General features: G+C 35.2%; 1 protein-coding gene across 1 annotated transcript in view; it reads right to left on the minus strand.

Annotated features, from left to right (window-relative positions):
• Positions 1-3,046: 3,046 nt before the first annotated feature.
• The window catches only part of LOC149261374 (uncharacterized), a 29,338-nt gene continuing 16,663 nt past the window's right edge, over positions 3,047-15,721 (minus strand). Inside the window, exon 4 of the mRNA XM_089422101.1 lies at positions 3,047-3,127. The gene's annotated coding sequence lies outside the window, so the exon portion shown is untranslated. The remainder of the gene's footprint in view (positions 3,128-15,721) is intronic.

The raw sequence follows: 15,721 nt of genomic DNA on the forward strand, positions 1-15,721 counted from the left end.
CATTCATCTACACTTCTATTGGCATGTATTTGCACCCTTTTGCTGCAAATGCTAGTATACCTTGTTTGGATCCTTTTGTCAACCTAAATAATTGAAGCTATGTTCCTTCTACACCATGGCTACAATTTCCCATGTTCACAAGAACTGAGTTTGAATCAATTGGATATCATGTTCGACTTGTTAATTTCTCTAGGTGTATACAATGTCTAATGAGAATTATTTAATTCCTTTATTGATATTGACTTTGCAAGGGGTTGTAATTGTTGGGTACAATTCTTTGCCCATTAATTTCATTTCCTATTTCGATGATATGAGATACTATTTCTTAAACCTTTATCCACATTTGAAGATGATAAATAATTCCACATGATGAACCTAGTCCTCTGGTGAAGTTCTCTTGGTATGGATTTGATGAGGAAGATATCTCAATGAAGAAATGGAGAGAGAATTAGGAATTGCATCCTTAGACTACATGGAGTGTGAGGATTTAATCTTTAATGGGGAAGAAGCACATTCTTCTTCTAATATTCACACAATATGCAAAAACATGAAGATGATGAAGGAAATGAACATATATATTGGATCTTATGTAGGGAGCTCAATGTATTAGGTGGGATTGATTGCTATGGGTTTGATTTTAAGAAACTATATGTCAAGAAATATGTAAAGGGGTTGAACCAATGAGTGGATAAGAAAAAAGTTATGCATCAACATTCCATAGCTATCACATCAACTAATTTGATATTTGAAAGGAGTTTGGAATTTCTGTGGTTTCCCAAGAATCATCACATGAACTATTGTCATGTTTTAAGAGACTAGTTGAATTATGACATCATATTGAAAAGAACTATGATGAAGGTTCTACCCACTCAACTGTTACATGAATTGTTTCACTGAAACTATATTTAGACACAACTTTTGTATACTTAAGGTAGGTACCTAGGGTAGTCAATAGATAGGTCATTCCTTGTTTAATTTTACTTGTATTAGAGTTTGGTTTCTTAGAGATGAATTTTATTTATTTCAAAATTATGTTTAATTAGAATCCTAACCATTGCATGCCCTAAAATATCTAGCTCTAGGGTGATATCTAACCCACACCAATGTATCCCCTAATAGTTGGTGCCATTTGATAACCCATTTGGGGTACCCCTCTAAAACATTTTTTGGAAACTTGCATATAGTTGAGGAAGTGGTTGGTTGCAAGTCACTTCTTATGAATGTTTATTGACCCTCATAAAGGTGGTTAACAATAGTTTAATCTACAATATATTTTTTACAATGCTTCTTAGCTTGGGTCTAAATATATATTGGTTGACGTTGCATCAAATATAAGTCTATTTGGGATCAGTAAAAAACATTGGGTTATATTGATGGGTGAGTGTGAGTAATATATTGACTATGTTACTTTAATTGCCAAGATAATTTGATGGTGCTTCATAATGCGATTTCATAAAGTATTGGCCCAATCATTATGTCAACCAATGTTGATCTATGTAAAGGATATACATTTAGCTACATATATCCTAATACCCTAAGATCTATATTTTAAGTAAACTAACATGATCAACCTACCTTGTACACCAATACAATGATTCCACGTTTACATTGTACTTGGAGGCACATTAGTCATAAGTCAATGAAACTTCAACAATGATGCTAACTAGATGAAAATGTCTACTACTTGCAAGTGGACATGTACTTCATCTAGCAAGTACATGTGTTTTCCTTGTTGTAGGCATCACTTTGTTAGGGTAGTTTGTGTTGTAGAACTTCAAAGGAAAATGGGTTTTAGTTGGATACCAAATGACTTGATCAACCAACATTCATAGTGCACAATTTTTTTAGTGTTGACCCCCCATTAGGTCAAGGGATGTAAATTAAGACATCATTATGTTATCCAAACTCTACTATTATACCCAATACCTTTTTGAGATCTAACCCCAATTAGTGAAAACATGCACATTGCATATCAGAATGACTCCAGTTATATAACGAGAAAAGATGTTGAGCAAGATGGCTCAGATGCTTTAATTAATGAAGTTGATGATGACTCCTCCAAAGATCAATTCTTATTCCACATCTTTTAGAAATGGGTTAGAGAATAAAATATGTACAGATTTGAGGGACAAGTAGACATACAAATTAGAAAAGTGGAAAACTAAAGGCAACTAGACACCAAATGAAAGTAGAATATTATGCATGAGACTATGTGGTGAAAAGCATTATCCTTCTTCCTTGTGTTTTTCATTCCTTAAATATTTATTGCTAGACTTTTGCTTGACACAATTCAAACATTATATAGGAGTAATGGCATCTTCATGAGGCCCCCTTCTTCCATACTTTCCTCACATAAATTGCATTTAAATAATGGTATAACCATAAAAACATATGAAGCATTGCATGTCTTTGATATTGTATTTCATTTTCTCTATAAAATCGTTACAAAATAAACTTAGTTTATTTTAAAAGTTTTGAAAAATATATATTTAAATTAATTTAATTGTGGTTTATAGCCCAAATTACTCCAACAAGTTACCCATTCACAATGGTTTAAAATAAAAATAATAATAACAATAATCTAATTTTGATATTCTAGTATAGCCAAACATCAAGTTATTGTATGAGGCCCTCTTGTTTGTAAACAAAAAATTGCTTCTACATAACAATTTCATTATTTATATTACCAATAAGTATATATTCTACCGTTTCAAATTCAAATCTATATCTTACCAGAAAAAGATTTTTTTTAATAAATAAGTCCACTCAAATTATACTTTATATTTAAAAAATATTCATTATTATACCAAATATAAAAAAAAACCACCCTATATTAATTAAAATTAATAAATAAAATATCCATTATTCCAAAGATCTAATTTTTCAGAATAACCAAATATTATAAAGGCTATTTCTGAAATGTGAGGAATTCCATACTCAACAAATGTCATTAATTCTTTAGATGGGGAGGACCAAGAATTCTAGCTATAGGATTGTTAGAATCAACCGATGAATTATATTAATCAAATAATAAAAAGCATAGCATTTAAATTTGGAATTGAGAGGTACCCATTCATAACGTAAAACAAAATGTCATTACATAGTTTTCCTGTACCCAAAGCAGAGCCTCCTCTACATTATTGGGAGCTCATCTTTAGATGATGAACCCACAACTTTCCATTTTAGAGCATTGAAAAACGTACATAATCGATGAAAGTGGAAAACTAAAGGCAGCTAGACACCAAATGAAAGTAGAATATTATGCATGAGACTATGTGGTGAAAAGCATTATCCTTCTTCCTTGTGCTTTTCATTCCTTAAATATTTATTGCTAGACTTTTGCTTGACACAGTTTCAACTTTGTATAGGAGTAATAGCATCTTCATGAGGCACCCTTCTTCCATACTTTCCTCACATAAATTGCATTTAAATAATGATATAGCCATAAAAACATATGAAGCACTGCATGTCCTTGATATTGTATTTCATTTTCTCTATAAAATTTACAAAATAAACTTAGTTTATTTTTAAAGTTTTGAAAAAAATATATTTAAATTAATTTCATTGTGGTTTATAGCCCAAATTACTCCAACAAGTTACTCATTCACAATGGTTTAAAATAATAATAATAATAATAGCAATAATCTAATTTTGATATTCTAGTATAGCCAAACATCAAGTTATTGTATGAGACCCTCTTGTTTGTAAACAAAAGATTGCTTCTACATAACAATTTCATTATTTATATTACCAATGAGTATATATTCTACCGTTTCAAATTCAAATCTATATCTTACAAGAAAGAGATTTTTTTTTTTAAAAGAAATCCACTCAAATAATATTTTATATTTAAAAAATATTCATAATTATATAAGATATGAAAAACTAATCTTTCAGAGTAACCAAATATTATAAACTCTATTTCTAAAATGTGAAATTACCAAATATTATAAACTCTATTTCTGAAATGTGAGGAATTCCATTCTCAACAAATGTCATTAATTCTTTACATGTGTAGGACCAAGAATTCCATCTATAGGATAGTTAGAATCCACCAATGAATTATATGAATCAAATAATAAAAAATATAGCATTTAGTATTTTATAACTAGCATTTGCATCTTATGCTGCAAAGGAAACGCCGTAAGGCATAGAGTGGGGAAGAATAGGGACATGTGAATGGACATTGTTGAAAGCAAGGGTGGATGATAATGAGTTACAATTGCAATAGTTAGTTATGTGTATTCTGAAAATGGATATTTTGTAAATAATAATAGTTTGTGGAAGAATAGCGACATGTGAATGGACATTGTTGAAAGAAAGGGTGGATGATAATGAGTTACGGTTGAAAGTATTAGTTATGTGTATTTTGAATATGGATATTTTGTAAATAATAGCAGTGTGTAGAAAAATAGAAACATGTGAATGGACATTGTTGAAAGCTAGGGTGGATCATAATGAGTTATACTTGAAATAATTAGTTATGTCTATTCGAATATGGCCATTTTGTAAATAATAGTAATGTCATGTAGAGGTTATCCATTATCCATGTAGTTGTTTTTGTTTATGTGAACATGTTTTTGTTCATTATTTTAAAGTAAAGCTACAAAATAGATATATCAATAAAGCTACTCAGCAGCTTAACAACTTTTTTAGCACGAAAAACAAGCTATATGGTTGTATTATATTCATCCAGCAGATATGTACAACAATGTTGATATGGAAACCATCTGATATGAAAAATGTAATGTGGTTCAAACCACATGGAGAGAAAGGATATATGTAGCCCTATCAGATCTGTTACATAAAGGTATTAAGGAAATATATTGCATAATGCACATATGTTCATATAGAATTCAGAAAATCAGTCCCTTGAGCCAAGATTATATATGGAAAAAAGACAAAAATATGATTCAAATGTTGGGGAAACAGAAAATCATACCAGATTTGACTTCAGAAAATAGAGAAATATGTACTCGGCATGGAAAAGACTTGGATCTGGTGGGAGGTGTTGTCCACTGTAATCTGCATCCTCCATATACCCTGTGGCAATGATAGCCCCTGTTTTGATAAAGCATCTGCTCTCCGGTTTTTATCCCTGAAAATATGGGAGATTGTGTAGTCTTTCCTGTTGCACCACAAAGCCTCAAGCCTGTTCAACCAGCCAGAGAGATGTATATTTTTTATGATATGTTTAGACAGTACATGGTCGATGATGACTTTCGAGTCTCCAAAAATATGAAGGTTTTTGAGGCCAAGGAAGTCAGAGATAGAAAGGAGACCAGCCATGGCCATAATTTCTGCTTTGTTGTTAGTTCCAGGTCCTCCATTCCAATGTATGTCAAAAGCTTGTCCTTCTTCTGGGATTATATAAACTCCACAGGCGCATGTGTCATGCTGAGCAGCACCGTCAAAAAAAGCACAGGGATATCCATAGGCATCGTTGGGCTGTTGATTCCTTCCTTGTCCGACTTTGGGATGTCGTGGCCGAGCTAGCGCTTCATATAAACAAAGGATAGATTCGAAAACTTTATAAAATGGTTCCCTTTTGGAATCTAAAATAATTCGATTTCGCCATTTCCATATGGCCCAGATTGTTAACAAAGAAATGGGCCTCCACTTGCAGTACATGTTGCTCCATGCTTTGAAAGCCTCATATATAGAAGGAGCATTGACGATGGCGAAACCAAAGTGAGCAGTTAAGTTCTGCCAAATCAACTGGGATTGAGGACACTGTAGGAAAATATGAAAATTATTCTTAGAATTTGACCTACAAAGGGGGCATATGGCAGGCCCACACCATTTGCGCTTCTAGAGATTCTCCCAAGTGAGATTCCTGTCATGAAAAACCAGCCAAGCAAAAATAATGATTTTTAAAGGGAATCCAGGTTTCCAAAATGCTGGGGGAAAAATATGATCACATGCATCATATTCTGATAATAAATTTTGGAGATATATATGCTTTGCATATACAGTCAATGCACCACCGAGACCTTTCCAAACGAGGCAATTCCTGTAGGACGAGCGATACAATCCACGCGATTGCAGTGAAATAGTGATAGCATTCCATTGGGATTCCAGAGCACCGGGTAATTGCATTTTTGTAGCAGTTTTCCAGATTGGAATAGCACCATCCCATTTTTTTATTGTACTAGCCCAAAAGAAATATCCCCTGCTGTGTAAATTTCTCAAAAGTTGAGAGGAGATATGGATCTTTTCTCCCGCACTTGCGAATTCATCAAATCCAATGATAATAATGGATCCGGATTGGAATTTCCAAATCAAATTTTTTCTAAAGAACAACTCCAATCTTTTAAAACCTCTCCATATATATGAGTCGTTGGTGGATCTAGTGGAGCGTTATCTATACCAATATGTCATGTCTTGCTCATCCATGTACTTAGCTCTAATGGTTTTGCTCCAGTTGGATTCACCCATAATCGCTTTCCACATTGATTTACATAGAAGGGCTCTTCTAAAGGAGTGTAAATCCAATATGCCCCAACCTCCCATATTTTTTGGCCGTGTCAACTTCGAAAGCTTGCTGAGGTGATATTTATCTTCTCCTTCTGTCCTCCCCATATGAAATTAGATATCATTCTGTTTAAACTGTTAATAGTAGATGAAGGGATATAGAAAAGGTGTGCCCAAGAAACCATGATTTGTACCAGCAGGGATTGTGTGAGAATGGTGCGACCTCCAATTGATAAGCCCCTGTATTCCCATGTAGATATTTTCTTATAGAACTGATCCGGAATCCACGACTAGTCGGCCAATCTATAACCCATAGGTTTCAAATTGAATCCCAGATATTTGAAGCCCTTCAGGATAGGAAATGCTTTAATGTTGAAAAGATCTATTAGAAATGTGATTATATCTCCATTTACATCAGCGACATGGAATGAAGATTTTAAATCGTCGATATACATGCCGGTGGCTTTTTGAAATCTCTCCAAGATTTCATAGATACATATCCATGTTGATTTGTACAGTATGGCTGACAGAAGGATATCATCAACAAAAAGATTATGCGACATGAATATATCCCTGCAAATGGGGAGAGGCTTGTATCTCTCTTGTTGGATCGCTTTCTTTATGTGTAGGCTCAGAGATTCCATAACTAGAATGAAAAGGAGTGGAGATAGGGAGAAACCTTGACGTAAGCCCCTGGTCGCTTTGAAGAAAGGAGTTGGGACACCGTTAATTAGGACTGTATAATTTACTTCCACCACACAGGCCATGATCCATCTAATGCACCTGACATCTAGGCCAATCCTAGCCAGTAGGCATCGCATAAATCCCCAGTTCACACAGTCGTATGCCTTTTTAAGGCCGATTTTTAAAAGAGCAACTTCTATTTTCCTGCTATGCATTGAGTGTAAGCATTCTTGGGTGAGAGCCACCGCTTCTAAGATATTTATGTCTTTAAGAAACCCGTGTTGCTCTGGAGACAGATGTAGAGATAGAGTGTTTCTAATTCGAATAGCTATAATCTTTGATATGACCTTGTATAATACGTTACACAATGAGATTGGCCGATAATCTGAAAATGTGGAGGAGAGCTTTTTCTTTGGAATTAGAGCGATATATGTTGAGGATATTTTTTGGCTTATGAAACCCTGTGTTCTCGTTTCCTTGACCATCTTTAGGATATTTGTCTTAAATATTTCAAAGAAGTGGATGAAGAAATCGATGGTCCACCCATCCAGCCCGAGGCACTTGTCCTTCTGGAATGATTTCATTGTTGCCAATAATTCTTCTTCTGAAACTTCAGCAAATAGAGCTCTGTTTAGACTTTCATCAAACATAGTGGGGTACGGGTCTATTCCCCATAGAATATCCTCAATATCGCAAACAGAATCCTCACTGTAAGCCCTTTTGTAAAATTTCACAGCTTCTCTAGAAATAGCATCCTTTGAGGAGTGAGAATTTCCTTCCTCATCCTTGATCTCCCAAATAGAGTTTGTCTCCCTTCTCTTATTTGCAAACCTGTGAAAAAACTTGGTGTTTTTATCTCCTTCTCTGAGCCATAATGCTCGACTTTTGAGCCTCCAAGAGGCCTCTTCTTCTTATAATATCTTTTGTTTTCTTCTTTCTAAATCCCATATATGTTTTATGATGGTGGATGTCATGGAGGGATTTTTAAAAAGTGTAGATAAGTACTCCAGTTTCCTACATATGTCCTTTAGCTCCTTTATTGGAGGCCGATTTCTCTTTTTGCCATTTTTTAACCTCCTTTTGAAGAAATTGCAGGCAGTCAAGGAATTGCCGGGAAGAGTCATTTTCCTGCATGGGAGATAGCTTCCATGTATCATTTATAAATTTGTTGAATTGACCATCAGCAAGCCATGTACAATTGAACTTGAAAGGATATCCAAATCTGCGTCCAACATATTTCCATTGAAAAGAAATGGGGAGGTGATCAGATATGAAAGATGGTATGATGTTCATTGTAGGAGGCCCATATCTTTTTATCAGTCTTTCATGGAAGATAAATTTTTCTAATCTTTTCGCCAGATAGGAATTGTTGGATTGCCCATTGTCCCAAGTTGGTCCCTGATCAAAAGGCAGGATATCAATAAAATTATTTTGTATAATAGATTCCCAAATGAATCTCCCCATCGGATCATATTTCCTGCCATTGCCCCATATTTTGTCATTAAAAAAGGTGTAATTAAAATCTCCACCAATTATAAAAGAGTCAATTTCAAGTAGTTCAGAAGAAAGAAGATAATTCCAGAAAGGGAACCGGTTTTTATATGGAGCATAAATATTCAATATGTGAATGGGGTCTGAGGATCCACGGAAATGGGCCAGCACAAGAATGCAAGCGAAACATTGAAAAGCAGCAACCGTAATCCATTTAGGGTCCCATAATACAGCTAGTCCTCCAGACATGCCCACAACATTTGAAGCGACCATATGCCATGTTGGTAGCATCTGCCTGAAGTAAGAAATGGTTTGTGAGCTATCGTGCATGGTTTCCTGTATAAGAAGCATTTTAGGTTTTGAAGAGACAAAAAGATTTTTTAGGGCCATAAATTTGGGGTCAACTCCAAGGCCCCAAATGTTCATTGATAGAATGTCAATCATTTGGGAACATCATTAGGCCGACATGCTCTAAGAGGCCTTTTATCAGGAATATCTTCAGCTGCAATTTCTGTAACAGGAATGTCAATTAAGGAAAGATCCCGGGTTGACGAGTCCTATCTTCCCTTCCTACCCCGGAAGTGTCTACTACCACGCTTCTCTTTGTGGCGGACAGTTATGTTTCTAGCCGAATTAGGGCTAATATTGGGCGAGGGGGAACGATTGGGTCGATGGACAGTTAATGGTTGAAGTTTTAAAGATGCTTTTTTAAGGAGGTCAGTATCCTGATCAAAAGAATTACGGGGAGAGGTTCAAGGGAATAGTGGAGGGGAAATAGGGATATATGGAGCCTTACCTTTGCCGTCAAGTGCATGTCCAAGGGATGGAGGTTTAGGGGAGTGAGCTATATATGGAGATTTATTATTTATATCAAAAGAGCGACCAAGTGAGGGGGAAGACGGGAATCTTTGGATGGGTGGAATGTGAGAGGAAGAGGATTGGGGCGATGAAGATATGTATTGAATATGGGCGGACACAGGATCAATACATGGAGGCTTAGAAGATGCAGGAGGGAGGGGAATCTCAGGGTCCAGTTCCAATTCACGAGGCGGAGAAATATTGGAGAAGCCCGTTACTCTGGCCGACAGGTTAAAAAAGGACAGCGAGGGAGTCTTAGAAACAGTGGAAGAATGGGGTCGATCAGCAGAATAGTTAGAATTACGATTTGTAGGGTCCACAGATACAGATCGAGATTGTGGAAGACTGGCAGATCAATCTAGGGAACGACCTTTCGGTGAGGATAGGACGTCATTGGTTATGACTGGAGCCCGATAGACCTCCATGGTGTTAGGCCATTCATATGCCGAATTTTCTCTTTCATATGTCGAAACAGGAATATTTACAGCATGGAACCTTTTCTTCTGTTTACCGCCAGGGCGACGAGGACAATTACGAAAAAGGTGTCCAGTTTTGTGACAATTTGAACACCTAAATGGGACGCCCTAGTAATCTAATCGTTGTTGAATTTTGGACAGCTCCCAAGTTAAATCAATAGACTCTGGAAAACCCCCTCTGAATTCCTTTTCTATGAGAATCCAGGCCACCCGCTTGTCTTTTGCCCCAATACACCTAGGATTGACGTATATGAATCGCCGAATAGCATTTCCTATTTTTTCCATAGATTCTTTGGTCCACAGCTCAAGAGGCAGGCCATGCAATTTTGGCCAAATGTAATTGTTTTGGGGCGTGCAACGAAGCGGATTAAAACCGATAAACCATCTGTGCAGAGCTAAAAAGCTCTTCTCTTTCACCTAGTGTTTCGAATAGATAATTTCCAAGTCACGTACCCTAAGGAAGTGGAAAGTAGATATTTTATTGAGAATGATTAATTAATTCTTTTAACTATCTTTACATTATTTGATAAGAGAGAAGTAGATTAATTAATTCTTTTAACTATTTATTGTATTGAAATATATCTTTTATAACCTAATATAAAAAAATATATATAATTCCTTCATAATTCTATATAAATAATAAAATAATTAAACATGTATAATTGTTTTAATGTTAATATGAAATTTAAATAAAATATCTATAAATATTAATAAAAAAAATAGTAATAAAAAAATATTTTAATTTCTATTTTAATTAAAATATTTTTATTTCAACCTTTTATGTATAAAAATATATATTATGAAAATATAAATTTTATTTAAATTTAAATTTAAAATAATATCATTAACAAATATTTCATTATTAAAAATAATTAAAAAATATTTCATTATTAAAAATAATAATAAAATATTTCATTATTTGGGCTCCCATTAGTCATGTGATCAATCAATCTAGATCTAACGGTCATGAGCAAACATAAGTAGGTTGTGTAACGAATTCCTTTCCTGGTACTAGAGTTTTGCCTCATTTTGTCGTGTGCTTTAGTGTTAGGACACTCTGCAACTTCATGGCGATAGAGGGTTTCAACAACTAGAATTGCTTCCTTTTGCAGGTATTCAAAGTGCACAACCTCCCTATTTGACATTTTCAGAGTTTAATGGCGATTTGTTTGAGTTTATGCATTTACTTGGTTAATTACCCTGTCTGTGCAGGTAAGTCTTCCTGAATCACGGTGAGGGAGAGACATATTCAGCTTGTGTGCTCAGGTAACTCCTACCCCATTGCAGACATTGGGTAGAAGACATTGATATCAGGTATTTTACTCAGGACCCTCGTTTGGGAGGTGCGTCAGCAAGGCACAACCTAAAGGTTCCACTCAATTAGTTGTTTTGTCCCCGAACCCTCCATTATTTCATTTCTACCCTCATCGAAGCTCTGTTAATTCAGTCCCTTGTTTTTTTTTTGTCAGAGGTTAGGTTTTCGGCTACTCTGCACTTGTTAATAATTATTCTACCATTTTTCCAGGTTTTCCTTACCCTACAGTTACGATTGCTTACCTTTCACAAACGGTTCTAAGTTGGCATAAACTATAGTTATACCTTGCAGAACGAAGTTTGCAATGCTTTAGGTTGGTTATGTATTTGCTCAACATTTTTGTAATGTGTGTATATATATGTGTGTGTGTGTGTATTTTGGGGTTTCATCCCCTTTTCACTGGACAAAACCATTCAGTGGTTTATGACAATTTTCTTGAGATATGAACTGAGCAAGTGGCTCTGCCTTGCTGGATGCTCTGCAACTTCATGGCAATAGAGGGTTTCAACAACAGGAATTGCTTCTTTTAGCAGGTATTCAAAGTTCACAACTCCCCTGTTTGACATTTTAAGAGTTTAATGGCGATTTGTTTGAGATTTTATGCATTTACTTGGTTAATTACCTTGTCTGTGCAGGTGACTCTCCCTGAATCACGATGAGGGAGAGACATATTCAGCGTGTGTGCTCAGGTAACTCCTCCCCATTGCACACATTGGGTAGAAGACATTGATATCAGGTATTTTACTCAGGACCCTCGTTTGGGAGGTGCGTCGGTATGGCACAACCTAAAGGCTCCACTCAATTAGTGGTTTTGTCCCCGAACCCTTCATTATTTCATTGCTACCCTCACCGGAGCTCTGTTAATTCAGTGCCTTGTTTTTTTTGTCAGAGGTTAGGTTTTCAACTACACCTTTTTTCTTTTGATGGATTGGGGTCTCGGCTACTCTGCACTTGTTAATAATTAATCTACCATTTTTCCAGGTTTTCCTTACCCAACAATTACGATTTTTTACTTTTCACAAAGGGTTCTAAGTTGACATAAACTTAGTTATACCTTTGCAACTTTGTAGGTTGGTTATGCATTTACTTGGTTAATTATCCTGTTTGTGCAGGTGACTCTTCCTGAATCACGGTGAGGGAGAGACATACTCAACTTGTGTGCTTAGGTAACTCCCACCCCATTGCACACATTTGATAAAAGACATTGATATCAAGTATTTTACTCAGGACCCTTGATTGGGAGGTGCGTCGACATGGCACAACCTAAAGGCTCCACTAAATGCTGGAAGTATCAACTTCTCAAAGAGTTAGATGCTAATGCCACTGCTCGGATAAGAAGGACAAAAGGGATTATAAACACTGTAAGAAGATGAACACATTTTGAGTTTTTTTTTTATCATAAAAAATTTCTGAACTAAGTAGGTTGAAAAGTGAACTAAAGAGATTAAGATTATAAAACTAGACGTTAAGACTAGGAGGAAAAAGACCCCTTTTTTTTTGCGAGGTAATGAATGCTGTGGAAGCCACCTGTAATCAAGAAATATGTTATATTTACTATCTGTTTCTTTAATTTTTATTAATACAGAAGCGTTTTTTTATTTAAAAAAATGGTTCCGACATAACTCATAATATTGAACCAACAACAGAATTTGGAGCCCAAAAATGGTCCTGAGAACCATTCACATTTTGGATTGTTTTCCAAAATGCAGCAAGGTCCGGTATAAAATTACTCTTAACAAGTTTTGTATTTTATGCAACACTTTATGCTAGCTATAAAGGATCTTTCCAAAAAATTAATTGCATTTCATTCTGGTTTCTATTACATTCTATATCAACGCTTCCCTTTCAATATGGTTTCTGTTACATTTGTAATCAACGCATATCGAACAGCGGAATGACAGCTACAGTATCGGAGAGATTCATTAAAAACTTGTTCAGAATAAGACAATACACATTGAAGACAGGAAAGCTCTCTATAGTACCAACGAGATTCACCAAAACATTGTTCAGAGTAATTAACATAAAACAGCTAGACTCAAAAGTTGAATCTGACCAAATGAATAAAAAGACAAAGACTATGAATAACACTCATCTTAAATATAATCTCTCTGCTTGTCCTCCATTTATAAGGCCGGCATAGTTCGCCCTAATTTACAGTAGGTGATAAACTCATCTTAAACATAATCTCTCTGCTTGTCCTCCATTTATAAGGCCGGTATAGTTTGCCCTAATTTGCAGTGGGTGGTGATATCATACCCAAAAGATTCGCTCTCCTAATGGATATAGATTCTACCTGCTTGGCTGGATCGGGCTACTACCTAAATTTAACTTGACTCGACTACCTAAATTTAACGTATTTTAACAAATATAACCTCTGTTTGTGCTAAGTTTGCCTTGTCTGTGCTAAGTTTTCCCTATTTCGCTGTAGGCGGTGATCATACTGGCTCTCCTAGTGGACATAAATTCCACCTGCTTGGCAAAATCAAGCATCGCTTCTTTCAGTCCATCGAATTTACAGAATCGATCCATCCATGCACTTAGCAATGGCATTTTCTCTGGATCTATAAAACGCTATCGGTAGCCTTCTCGAGGACTTTGATAATCGCTGACAAACCACCCAATGCGATGTCAAGCAAGCCGATCTGATCCCTTCCAAAATACGGTTTTCCTGAGAAGCTTGTGAACAGGGTTCGATTTCAGCAGCAGCTCGCTCTTAGCTCTGAGATTCTCTTCCGCGAACTATTCATCGATACCTTTAAGAGCAAGTGTTATGCGAACCCGCGCACAATGAAGGGACTCAGAGTCATACCGAACTGCTTTACCTGCCCCTTCTCTCCCGTTTTTTTATTTCAGTTTTCCATCAACGATCAAAATTCGTTCAATCGTCTAACACCACAAATCCACGGTGAACAATAGGACACCAAGGCGGCTGGGGCAATTCATCTCAAAGGGAAACGCCTTACGGCGTAATAATTTTCAAAACATCATCTATACAAGTAATCATAATAAAAATTCTCAAACACTATAATAATTATTTTCTATTTTAAATTTTTATTTTATGTTTTTTGAAATAATCAAATATAAACCTTTTAATTTTAATTATTATAACAAAGTTTAAAGATAAACATAAATTTAAATTTATAAATTTTATTTTATTTTAAATTTCAATGAATCCTCAGTAACAGCTCTACTTGCAACCCGATATAAATCGGAGTGTTATGATCAAAGTTATTGGAGTTCAAATCCCCTTAACTAACTCGCAGGAGGAGCAACCTAGACACCTAAAAGTTATAGTGGTAGCAGTGAGATTCAACCCCATATCAAACGAGTACAAAACCAGCCCAATTACCAATTCCCCTGATCACTAAAAAAAATCCATATTATTTTTAATTATAATTCTAAAATAAATAAAACCCAAAAATAATTAAATATAAAAATTTATTTAAAATATATATATTTATTAAACCGAAGCGATTAAAAAGCGCTTATTACCACTTTTCTCATTATCATTTACCATAAACCCAAGTGCTCATATTCTTTGCTACCCATTTTCCCGTATATTAATTAAAAAGAAAGGAAAAAATTGCCACCACATTCTAAATGTGTATTCAATGGTTTATTTTATACAGATAAATAAACAAAGCTCGCACCTTTTATATTTATATATATATATAAACAAACAAAGCTCGCACCTTTTATATATATATATATATCTCGAAGTGCTCGTGTTCTTTGCTAACCCATTTTCCCATGCCCCATATTCAATGGTCTACTACTATAATACTGGTGTACCTTCTGCACATTAATAGAAGAAAAACTCACACTTACTTTATATCGAAGAACTTACTACCCTCTTCGTGCGTATTCAGTGGTCTACTACTATAATACTGGTGTATTTTCTACACATTAATAGAAAAAAAGCTTACACCTCCCAAAATACAGTCATGGTTATATTACTAGAAAACATAAACTTTAAACTTTGTGCTTGAACAGTCACTTTGTGCTCTCACAGACTGTTCAAGTCAACATGGTTTGTTGAATTTTTAATACAGAACTTATTAGCAGCATCAAACATTACAAGCCAAACCACAGTTCTAACATAGATGCCTATCTAGTACATAGTTTATCTCTAACATCAACATATATGGCTATCTACTCCATAATTTATCTCTAAAATCCCAGTGGATTAGGATTAGTTGCATTTTGTTTGGATTCCCTTCGGTAGGTTAAGCCGAGGATAGTGACCATCTTAATAAACCTTCTGTTGAGTTCCAAGGGGAAGGAAACCTTTGTAAACTCTATATTTGCAAACTATTTTACCATGTACTCACCTAGTATGATTTCATTCCACTCGAAATCTCACATTAGTGTCTCCTCAACAATGCCTAAACACTGATCTTTGGAACGTCGTATGCACTAAACA

The sequence above is a fragment of the Pinus tabuliformis genome, chromosome 6 (genome assembly GCF_031772625.1).
Source record: "Pinus tabuliformis cultivar Carrire ecotype Pingquan chromosome 6, CPIR1, whole genome shotgun sequence".
Taxonomy (NCBI): Eukaryota; Viridiplantae; Streptophyta; class Pinopsida; order Pinales; family Pinaceae; genus Pinus; species Pinus tabuliformis.